We start from the raw sequence: 12318 nt of genomic DNA, 5'->3' as shown, positions 1-12318 counted from the left end.
CATGATACAATATATCTAAAGTATAATAGAAATTGGATGTGATAGAGCTAACAGCGTATTGGATTTGATGTCTAATGGTCCATATTCAAATCTTCACTCTCTTAATTCCTATAAGACTTTGAGCAAATCCCTTCCCAAGGCCTCAGTTTCCTTCTATGTAAAATAAAAGGGTTATTTTGAAGGCCCCTGAAAACACTTCCAGCTCTATTCTTTATGATTCATTATGATAAATGTTAATATATTTCCACAAAGTATGAGGAAAGATATTCCCAATCATATAATCATGCCCTATTTTAAACCTACTCTAAGTCTACACAAGGCATATAACTTACCATTTGTATAATTAGAAATAATTCAGGACTGTCTAGTTAGTTGACTCGGAAAATTAAGATAGAGTTAGACTTTGACCCCAGGATTATCAAGATGAAATAGGAACAGAATCCCAGATTTGCCTAAATAAATATACCTTTTCCCATTTACTGTGCTTTCATAGAACTAGTGAGAAAGCCCTGTGATCCAATGAAGACAATTCATCTCCAGCCAATACTAATCATCATTATAAAAGAAATCAGGATTCTAATGAAAACTGAGCAATGGGCTCTGAGGTTAACATGTCTAGCATGAGGCTAAAAGAAAAACTAAAGGCAAATCTGTGCTTCTTTTTTATATTTCCTTTTATTCATGGGATTTGAGTCTATAAAATTCAATCCCCAAACTTATATTTTCCATAAAAGAGATCTCTGGTTTACCCTCACTGGTCCTCCATTTCCAGTGTTCCAGGACCCTCAACAAATAAGGGACTATGACTAGCACCATCATTTCTGCTCTGTTTAATATCAGCAACCCCTTCTCTGTATTCTACCTTCATAATCCCTTACCCTACCCCCTACTATCTCTCATCTGAAAAGAAATGCAAAACTATATGCAATATTGCTTAATATGACATTAATATATCCATATGTAGACCCGTTCTCTATTTTGCTTTCACAGAAATTAACATTGGAAGAGAAATAATTATCATACATATCCAAAGGTTCTTAACCATGGGTCTTTGAAATCATTTCTAAAAAATATTTTGATAACTGTCATTCAATTCATCCAAAGATTGGAGACTCCATTGTACAAAATGACTAAACTATCTTGAGAATGATTCAGGATGGGGATTCATTAATGAACAATTTCCAAACACTCTCCATCAGATTAATCTTGCAGCAATATTAATCACTCATTTGCATGGCTCAAAACAATGAATTTTCCATGCCTAGCTCAGAGTTTAATGATTATATAAGCATGGCATATGTGCATTTGTTGTGGGCAGGATGCCTGACTTCTCTTTTGGCTAATGAGACAGGGAACAGGAACAGGACTTGGGCAATTGAATGTTCTAGGAAACTTAAGATTTTCAAGAAAATGTTATGTTTTAAAACTGGCTCAATCTCAATAAATCTTCTACCCCACACACCTCTCCCTCCAATCAGGCAACATTTTCAAATATAATGGGACCAATTCAATTAAAACACAAATAACACTGGTTCAAAAAGCTCCTAAATGACTGAATCTAGATAAGCAGAACTAGAAATCCAAAGATCCCAATTCTATCTTAGTTTAGTCACTAAAAAGCTATAATAAGCTTAGGGAAATCATTTGACTTCTCTGGACTTTAGTTTTCCTTTCTATTAAATAGGGATAGGAATTTCCCCTCTTGGTTATATAAGAAAAGCACTATAAAAAATGAAATAAAAGTTTGGACAATTAGAAGAAATACTGCCTATATGACATTATTATATCAATATTTAGGCCTGTCCTCTATTTTGCTTTCACAGAGTATAATAGAGTATTAACAATGGGAGAGAAATAAGTTCTCATACAGATATAAGGGACGTTAATCTTGGATCCTTGAAATTGTTTTTTAAAAAATATTTTGATAACTGTGATTTAATATAATTTAATATAAATTATATATTAAAATATGTGTATTATATAAATATAATAAATTAATTATAATGTAATAAATAATAAGTTAATATAATATAATTAATTATAATATAATATAAAATGCAATGTTATGCATTTTATTGTATGTATCAAAAATCACTGTTCAAATAAGTGGCCCATAGAATTCACTAGACTGCCAAGAGGATCAAAGATTAAGAATCTCTGATTCAGAACCAGTTACTCATTTTATAGATTAAAAAAGGAAAAACTAAAGGTCAGAACATTTCTATGATTTGCCCAAGGTCCCAATGGGAAAGCCAAGATGATAACCCAAGTCCCCTGGCATTTGGGCCACCGTTCTTCCTGTTATACCATACTATCTCTTTCTGTAAAATCATGAAGATTTCTGATAGTTTGTTTTTCCTTTTCAGTCATTTATAAAGAAAATAACCACCAAAAAAGGTATCACTATTATCACATTGTTTACTAAGGGGTTTAATGGTCCTATGTATAGTATTATGTATTTAGAGCTAGATGGGATTTTTGAGTTCATCAAAATACTTCCTTTTAGAGGCTGGAACAACTTCAGAGAAATGAAGGGACTTTGTATAATTTGAATTCAGGTCCTTTGATTTCAAACCTAGCATAGTTTCCACTATAAAACTCTCTCTAGATTAGGTCAGACTTTTGCAAATGCAATCCAATTATACATGAAATATTATCAGTTCATTTAAACTAATTATCCAGAGACTTCCAGGCATTGATGGAAATGGGGAGGAAAGGAGGAAGAAAGAAAAAGTTATGATCTCTCCTGATAAAAAGCCACCAATGTCCAGCTTTTAGAGCAATAGTACTCCATGATTATCAGTTCCCTGAACTGATCTCACTTCTATTTTAATGTAATGGGGGAGGGAGGAAGGGGTGCCTGCTGGGACTGATAGCTTTGGACATAAACTTGGTGAAACTAATGATATGTCAGAGCCGAGCTAAACTATGAGTTTAATTCACCCCATCCTGCTCACCATAGTCTGAGGTAATGTTCTGAGGTGGTAAAAGATAGATTATCACTATGGGAGAAAAATGATTTACTATATTGTTCGGAAAAATAATTGTACTCATTAAATCCAAGCTTACGTGATCTGCACCCAGAATGTTGTTTGACCTCAGTACCTCTTTAGAAGAGTCAGAGATAATGATAAGTAATTGTGGGTTCACTCTGGTCCTGGACATTCTTGTTTTGGGTCCTCACACCCAGGACTTGTTTACGATCTACACAAGCTTGTGTTTTAGGTTCGTTTTGTTTTGACTTTGTCCAAATTTAATTTTTAAATTTACTCAGATTTGTCTCAATCTATCTGACTTTCAAGTTACTCTTTCTATGAAATTGTTTGACTAAAGTATATGTGATTCATACGTGACTCATGATCTTTCTAAAAATCCTATATAATATAAACATTTCAGAATCTGGAGGGATGGAGCTGCTACCTTTATTCTTTCTAGCACTTTCTCTTCCTCCCTCCTCTCTCTTTTTCCCTCCCTTCACCCCTTTCCCTCCCCCCCCCTTTCTCCTCCCCCCCTCTCTCTCCCTCCCTCCCTCCCTCCCTCCCTCCCTCCCTCTCTTTCTCTCTCTCTCTCTCTCTCTCTCTCTCTCTCTCTCTCTCTCTCTCTCTCTCTCTCTCTCTCTCTCTCTCTCTCTCTCTCTCTCTCCTTCCCTTCCCTCTCCCCCCTCCTTATTCTTCCTCTCTTTCTTTCTCTTTTCTCCTCCCTTCCTCCCCAAATGACCTAATACATGTCTTTCTAAACTATTTCAGATTTGGAGATTAGTTCTCATGAGCACATTATGCCTGCCCAGGTGCGGGGAGGAAATATTTATATCTTAGCATCTCAGCTCTTGCTATAATTTTATAATACATATTCTTTTTTAAAAGCCAATACATTGGTAAGTGATTAAGTGGGAATGAGCTACTAAAATCAGGGGAAACACATCTTGCTGAGACTTGAGCCACTGGCAGGGAAAGAAACTCCCCAAATTCCTTAGTCTAGCAGAGAAACCCACGATGGGTAAAATATAACAAGTCCTGATGATTAGGGAATGGGGCCAGAGCAACCATGTTACATAAAGAATAAAATTCTTAGGGAGGAAAAAACTAAGGAAAATCTTTACAACAAAACAAGTGAACTACTATGCCAGAAAGCCTACTGTAATATATAAAGTAAATCTTCCATAAGAGTTTGAAGAATAATTGAATGAATATTTGATTGAATAGTTCAGTAAATTCGATATTATATAATTCTACTTTGGACTTTGAATAGTGCTTAATATGAGAAAATAAACCTTAATAATAATATACTTTCATTTATAATATAAACTGACAACAAAGCATACTAATGTAGTACTATTACCACTGAAACAAAAAATAATAATTTAGTTTCTCAATATAATGTGCACCTTCTTCTTAATATTTACTTATGTAAGTCTCTTCTGTGATATCTTTAATTCATAGACTTTAAAACAACTTACAAATCAGATTTACAAGTGTTCTTTCTAACCCCTTTCCTACCTGGAAAGACAGAGTTTGAAGTTGTCTTCCCCAGTTATTTTCAGTTTAGAAACTGAAGATTCTTGACAGTGCTTTTCTGCAAGAACTAAAACCATTAAGAGATTTTACTGGACCTTCAATTAAAATGCTTCCTCCTATCCAGAGGAGACTCACCAGAGTTCATGCCAAAGGACAAGGCATCCAGAGTAAGACATGCTTTTGATGTCACTAGGGAAAAACATCAGGTAATTCAACCTTGACTTTAATTCATTTGGGGAACTTAACTGCCTTAGAGAGAGCACAGCACTAACCCAAGCAATCATTTGAAGATGCATTGAGTTTTCAGTCCTGTTTACAATCAATAATGTCTCAGAATAAGAAAAGTTACATTAAATGGCCTAAAAGCAGCTAGCAATAGTAGAAAGAACACTATATTTTGGGGTGTGAAGATCCCTGTTTGCATCCAGGCTCTTCTATATGCTCACTAGTCTAACACTGAGAAAATCCTTGACTCTGGGAGTTTCAGTTTCCTTATCTATTAAAGGATTATTTAATACTTGCAATAATTACCTGCCTCTCAGGACTTTCTTGAGCAGAGGTTCTCAAACTACGACCGGCGGGCCACATAAGGCCTGCTGAGGGTTTATTCGGCCCTCTGGATTCTGACACATGGGCTGAGGGGCGGAGATAGAGTGTGAGCTTTTGTTTTTACTATAGTCCAGCCCTCCAACAGTCTGAGGAACAGTAAACTGGCCCTCTACTTAAAAAGTTTGAGGACCACTGGCTTGAGCATCAGATGAAATAATGTACATGGAAACATTAACCACTCCTAGAGGACTTTATAAGTAAAAGCAGACCAAAAGTGACTTCAAATAGAATGTGTTGGTAGAGGTTTTCTTAGTCATTCAAAATTCTTTTGGGGAGAAAAGTTTTCAGTACTGGGAACCAAGAAACATGTTCTAAATCACTATGTGACCTTATACAAACTATCTAAACACTATACTTCAAGTTTTTTCCTATAATTTGAGAATAATTTTTCCTTACCTCACAGAGATTCAGTGATACAAAAAAAGCAGTGAAAAGTGTGTGTATGTGTATGTGTGCACAAAATGGATCATGTGGAAGTTTCCTCCTTTGACTAATTAGCATAGACTAGTGATTCTGGAGTCAGGAAGATATAAGTCCAATTCCAGTCTCAGAGATTTCGAGTTGTATGATCCTAAACAAGTTACTTAACCTCTTTAGAAATAACATAGATAACTACAAGGAATTTTGAGTTCACCCTTGATCTAGACCCACTCAAAAAATTCTTGTTTGGGGTCCACACACCCAGGGCTTATTTGGGATCTACACAAGCTTGTGTTTTAAGTTCTCTTTGTGTTTTGACTTGGCCCAATTTTTTTTTTTTTTTTGCATTTACTCGGATTCATCTCAATCTATCCATTGCCCTTATCTGTAAAATGGGAGCCTACCCCCAGCACTACTGTGAGAGTAAAGATAAATACTCTTTGTTAAGCACTTTGAAAACTTTAAATACTACATAAATTATGAATCATTAATAATAATAATAGATATTATAGAGAAAGAAATGGTGAACCATTTTAGTATCTTTACCAAGAAAACTCCAAATGGGATCACAAAGAGCTGGATATGATTGAAAATAACTGAAAAATGACATCAAAACCTTAAAGTTGTACATAAATTGTAAATGTTATTATTATTATTGCTAGCTAGCTACTAATCTAAATTGTTTCTACTTGTTGCTACCTAAAATTCTCAATGCTCTATGGCAAAGGCCCAGTTGCCCTGCCCTAGTTATAATTCTAGATTTCTAAAGGAAAATACTTTAGCATTTAGACTTTACTATACTGTGCATCTTATTAGTTTTATATTTATATATCTATACATAAATTATATTGCTAGAATTAGGGACTTAAAAATAGAAGGAGATTAAATATAAAAAGGAAGAAATTTTAATCAAAAGAATGCAAGGGATTTCAAAATAAGAAAAAAAGGCTTTTTTAAAGTAAATCATCATCTCTGAAAGCTTTCATTAACTCTTTTTTAGCCTCTTTTCTGGTATCATTATGACTATCACTATTGTAAGCTAGAAGTGCTGAATCTAGAGTCAATAGGACCTGAGTTTAAATTTGACCTCAACCCCTTATTAGCTGTGTGACTCTAGGCAAGTCATGTAACCTTGTTCGCCTCAGTTTCCTCTTCTGTAAAATGAGGTAAGGAAGGAAATGGCAAACTACTCCAGTATCTTTGCTAAGAAAACCCTAAAAAAAATGAACAACAGCAACTAACCATCCAGAGCTTAAACCTAATTTACTTTAATATTATACTTAATTGCACTTAATATTATACTTTAATGGAATTGTAAAACTCATCTCCAAACTGCATGCAATTACTGCTGACTTTTTAGGACATGGCAAACAGCCTTAGGTGATCTGTGTTATACAGATACATTTTAATATATTTGACAAGTTCATCAAAACCAAGATAGGAATTTATATATAAAGAAAGGAAAAAAAAAAACAAAATTTAAGAAAAAAAGGTTAATGTGTTGAGTTTTATTTTCCTATCTCTCCCATTATGGCTCTGTAAGAGATTTGTGGTTTATAGTGAATGGGCTCCAGAGTTTTAAAAGCGAGCAGTCAATATTCAGTATATTTGTGTACTGGATCTAGAGGTAAAGGATGTCAGGAATCTGAAACATGCTTGAAGAGAAGTGCCAGAGGATGTGAGTAATTTTCCACTCTAAATCAACCTCTCTCTCCTTCTCAAAATTGGACCAACCATCTCTCTGCTCTGTCTTCCTCTTAACAATGAATCTGTCCATTACTAGAGTCACTTTCAATTAAGGTAATGTAGAACCAAAGAAGTAAAAGGTAACTTTCCTATGAAACAACTTTTTAAGGTTTCCCTCTGGTCCATAAAGTATTTTACTCTGGAGCACATCTATAGATATTTGATAGAAAGGGGGGGGAATTCAGAGAGAATCAGATCACGTGGATAAATTTTCTAACCAATTTGAGATTATAGATACAGACATTTGACTGAAGGCTTCTGAAGGGCATATCTGGAGCAAGGAGAGAGACTGAGGGGAATGCCTCTGATTGGTTTCCAGAAACCTGGGCCAGTATGAATTAATTGATGACTGCAAGTTAGGGGGAAGGGATTCTTACAAGAGTGTTGCCCTCTCCCCTGTGGTTAACTCCTGAGATTAACTTTGTCTCTTTTGGATGTCCAGTCTGAAATGCCACAGAGTGGAGAAGTTGGGAGACAGGAGTCAGGAAAAGAAGGAGAAAGGTAAGAAGACAGAAGGTCTTTGCCCATCCCCATGAGCAGTTAGTTACAACTTTTAGGAAAAGTACCTGATCAGTTGTATATTCTTTCCCACTGCCTAAAATATCTGCACATGAAAGTTCCTGGTGCCTTTTGTCTTTCTAATTTTTTCTACATAGAAATCCAAAACTATAGCTCAGGAAGACAGACTGCTAGTTAGTGAAATCGGCAGAACATTGCAGCTGAAGTGAGGAAGACCTTAGTTCAAATCCAGCCTCAGACACACTACTTGTATAACTCAGGAACTCATTTAACCTCTGTCTGCTTCAATTTCCCCATCTGTAAAATAGGGATAATGATAGCATTATTTCTTAAGGGTATTGTCAGGATAAAATGAAGCCTTACTCTTAAAGCAATTGAAAACCTTAAAATGTTATCTAAATGCTAGCTATTATGTTCCCTTTCAATGTAACTGGGAATATTGATAGAATTCCTGAATAAGTTCAGCCTGAGAGGCAGACTTTCTTAGTCTGAGGGGCTATGCCCATGAGTAATCCCAAATTTGAAAATTCACAAATTCAAACATTGGTCTTCTCAAGGAAAAAGGTAGCTGGCTGGCACAATGGATAAAATACTATTCCTAGAATCAGAAAGACCTGGATTAAATTCCAGCCACAGACCCTTGCTAGCTATGTGACCCTGGATAAGTTACTTAACATCAGTTTACCTCAGTTTCTTCTTCTATAAAATATAAATCATAATAGCAATTACTTTCTAGAATTGTTATGAAGACAAAATGATTTATTTGGAAAGTGTTTTGCAGTTCTTAAAATTATTGTGCTAGCTTTAAGCCTAAAGCTTAAATGATAGCTATTTTAAAAAGAACACTATTATTATTTTCTTATCAACATGCTCTTGGGAGGAGCAAGAACATGACCACTGCTTAGGATAGACATTTGTGGACATTTCCAATCCTTTCTGCAATTGTCTGAGGCGAAAGAGAGCGTTTATTTGGTGCATGGCTTCTTAAACTTCTTTTTACTCATGACCCCTTTTTACCCAAGAAATTTTATGTGACCCCAGGCATATAGGTACATAAAATAGGTATGCAAATCAAATATCTATTGATAATAATTCATAATTTCACAACCCCCACATTCAGTTATAAGTCCTCATATGGGGTCTCAGATCTTCTGGTTAGAATATGTTGGATTGTTTCTTTACCTACTTATGTGTTCCTGTAATTCCTTTGGGTGATGTATTTTCTTTGGGGCAAAATAAAGACTGTTCCATACCCAAAATCCCATCAAGTACCCATGTGAGAGTTAGGAACCCTTTTCTCCCATATTTGAGGAAACACAGATATGTGATCCAATACCATCACAATATTTAGAGATTTTCCAACAGTAGATTGAGGGATGTGGGAAAAATACTCAAAGAAAAAATATTACTCTCAGGGTGACCTAATACAATTAGACCCAGTCCAGGTAAGTCCAAAGTTTATAGGGTGCTGTGGAACATTAGTTACATTTACATTTTCTATGACATAGTATGGAGATTAAAAAAAACTCCCATTCTGATTGTGAAGAGAAGATGACCCTGGTATCTCATGGGCTATGTCAGAAGAATTTGAGCTCTGGCAGATGCTAGCAGGCTGGAAACATGAAACAGACTACCCATCTTAGCTAATTTTAGAAATCTTCTTCACCTGGAAGAATTTTTAAGACATTATACTCATTAAGACAAAATCAAACTAAATTGAGTACTAAGGCATTGGAAGAGTTGGTTGGGATTTGCATCTATAGATAAAATAATCCACATTGATGTAACCAAAGGTACTTGATTTATTGAAATACATTATGGATTAGAGGAGGTAGCTATTCCCTGGGAACTTGGAACAGTTATTACTGACTGGACTGAGCTTAATAAACGCCAATACTTGAAGGACACATGATTTTGCCGATGTCCACAATTTTGTATTCCTAAATAACACATTTTTAGTGTTAACCATTTAAGGATAGGAGGAACAGTTATTTCAACTCCCTCATTTTATCCAGGTTAAGGAAACTAAGTCCCTGAGACTCAGGTAGCTAAGCCAAGTTCTATTGTACCCTAAATCCAAAAGCAGGGATTGCTTTCTCATAGGAACTCACCCACTATTAGAATTTTAAAATTCTTCTCATATTGTTATTTTGTATTGTTATTCAATTTTCCATGTCTATCTTAACACCCTAGTAGGTACCAAGAATATTTAGATGGTGCTTCATATTTTCTTTTTCTTTTTTTCACCCCTCTGAGGCAATTGGGGCTAAGTGACTTTCCCAGAGTCACACAGCCAGGAAGTGTTAAATGTCTGAGGCCACATTTGAACTCAGGTCTGACTTCAGGGTTGGTGGTCTATCCACTGCACCATCTATCTGCCCATTGTATTTTCTTTAATAATTAGCAGTACTCAAAAAACAAAAACAAAAACCATTCAACTAATGGATAAAAATGAACATTTTAGAAAGGAACATTTACTCTTCATAAGTATGACGCAGCTGGCATAGAGGACAAAGAGAGAGCCTCAAAGTCAAAAACATCTGGGTTCACGTGTTACCTCTGATATACTATCTGTATGAATTTATGCAAAGGACCCAACCTAGTATCCTGGGAAATTCTCTAAGACTATAAATAACAAGAGCAAGTGTCAATCCATATTGCTAAAAAAAGTTCATTCTTCAGTGGTAGCTCCCTCTACCAATGAGATCACAAATCTGTTAATATACAATATATATATACATATATATTAATATAAAATATATGATAAATTTACAAATATATAATATTCAATAAAATATATAGTACATAACAATGTAAAATATACATAGTATGAAACATATATTTCAAAAATAGCAAATGTTCAGTCTACAACCTTGGGATTCCTGGAGCAAAATTTAACCAAAGGGACTATTATAGGTCAAAATATGCTTTTAAAGAACCACAAGGGTTGCTGGTAATAAAGGATACTCCTTGAGGGCAGGGACTAATTTTACCTTTTTTTGTATCCCTACTGCTTACCACAGTGTAGGCACTTAGTAAATACCTGCAAGTAAATTCTTGACTTGAACTGAACTGACTTGAACAATAAGAAATAAATTTAATTAATACCAATTATTCAACTCTTGTACTTTTCCCTACTATCTTTTTCCCCAATTAGAACACAAGATCCTTGAAGAGAGAGACTTATAAGTCTGAATTCCTCGTACTTAGAACAATGTCTAGGATATAGCAAGATTTAATAATATTTGTTTATGGACTGACTATAAAGTAAAAGTGTTTACATTAAGGTTACTAAAAACAATACAGACCACAATAACCTTATTCCCTTTATACCTCGGGTACCCAAGGCTTTCCTTTAAATAATTCAGCTCTCTAACTTGAGGAAAACTAATTAGCATAATGAGGATTAAGAAGACAGAGCATCAGAGAAAGAGATAGATTCTGTCAATTTCCCAGCCTGTCTCATTTTTCTCTACACAGAAAAATCTTCAACCAAGTCTGCTTCTGTTGCCTCAGAGTAGCATGGAAATGACTTTGGACTCTCAAAGGCAATGCCTGAGAATCATAAGATATGGCAGGTCCTCAAAGCTCAGTGTATAACCTAACATGAACTATATTAGCTCTCTTCTAAGAACCAGTTTAGCCAAATTTGAAAACACTCATTCCCAAGCTGACTACCATATGATGGATTTTTCAGTTACAACTCCAGAGGATCCCTTGAAAGGTCTGTAATTGAAGCTGTAATTTGCCCCATAGATACCAACTAAATCAAATATTTGCATCATAACAACTAAATCACATCTTTGCATCATTGAAGTACTATACCAATTTTTTTAATGCTACTGAAGCAGCATCTGAAATGCAAAGCTGCTGGAAATCATTTATTTTGCAATTAACAGAAGTTAGCCTTTAGAACATTTTTAGCTGAGTACATAGAGTTTAACTTTAGTCTTCAATATGATTGTGTAACCAATATGCTAAATTGTTTGATTTGGAGGAACTTCAAGAGTAAGTACCTTAAATTGCTCTATAAATGTCTATCTTCTTCAAAATGTACTTACGTGATTGTTGAGACTACAGGATGAAAATGAATTGAAAATGCTCTCTTGAAGACCAGCTTATAAAGTTTCTGGAGCTATCTAGTTTATGCTATGGAGCATCTTCAACAAATTCTATTTTGATAAACAATACAGATATAGGAACATGGAGAAGATGTGGCAAAGATACCTTGATCCCTGAGATAAAGTGTTACAGATCTAAGATATATTAGGGCAAAAAAATAAGGTCAAATTGCTATTACTTCATATTGTGTCTTTGATATTTTCAAGGGGCATATCTGCCATTAAAATAAAAACTTCTATCCTAATTTTTAAATAAATTTCCCTAGAATGAGATATTTTGTATTCAAAAAAAGTATAGTTATAGTTTGGTGGATATTTGGGAAATGCATACTCATTTAGTCCCTAAAAATATTTTAAACATAGGTCCAAAATATGAGTTTAACAGGAAA

At 34.8% G+C, this 12318-nt stretch overlaps 1 protein-coding gene across 1 annotated transcript in view; it reads right to left on the bottom strand.

Moving 5' to 3' along the window:
- The window catches only part of CHRNA7 (cholinergic receptor nicotinic alpha 7 subunit), a 180348-nt gene that overhangs the window by 78403 nt on the left and 89627 nt on the right, over positions 1 to 12318 (bottom strand). The gene's annotated exons all lie outside the window — the stretch shown is intronic.

Source organism: Sminthopsis crassicaudata, chromosome 2 (genome assembly GCF_048593235.1).
Source record: "Sminthopsis crassicaudata isolate SCR6 chromosome 2, ASM4859323v1, whole genome shotgun sequence".
Taxonomy (NCBI): Eukaryota; Metazoa; Chordata; class Mammalia; order Dasyuromorphia; family Dasyuridae; genus Sminthopsis; species Sminthopsis crassicaudata.
The sequence above is the reverse complement of the archived record's forward strand: the minus strand, read 5'-3'. Positions and strand labels throughout refer to the sequence as shown.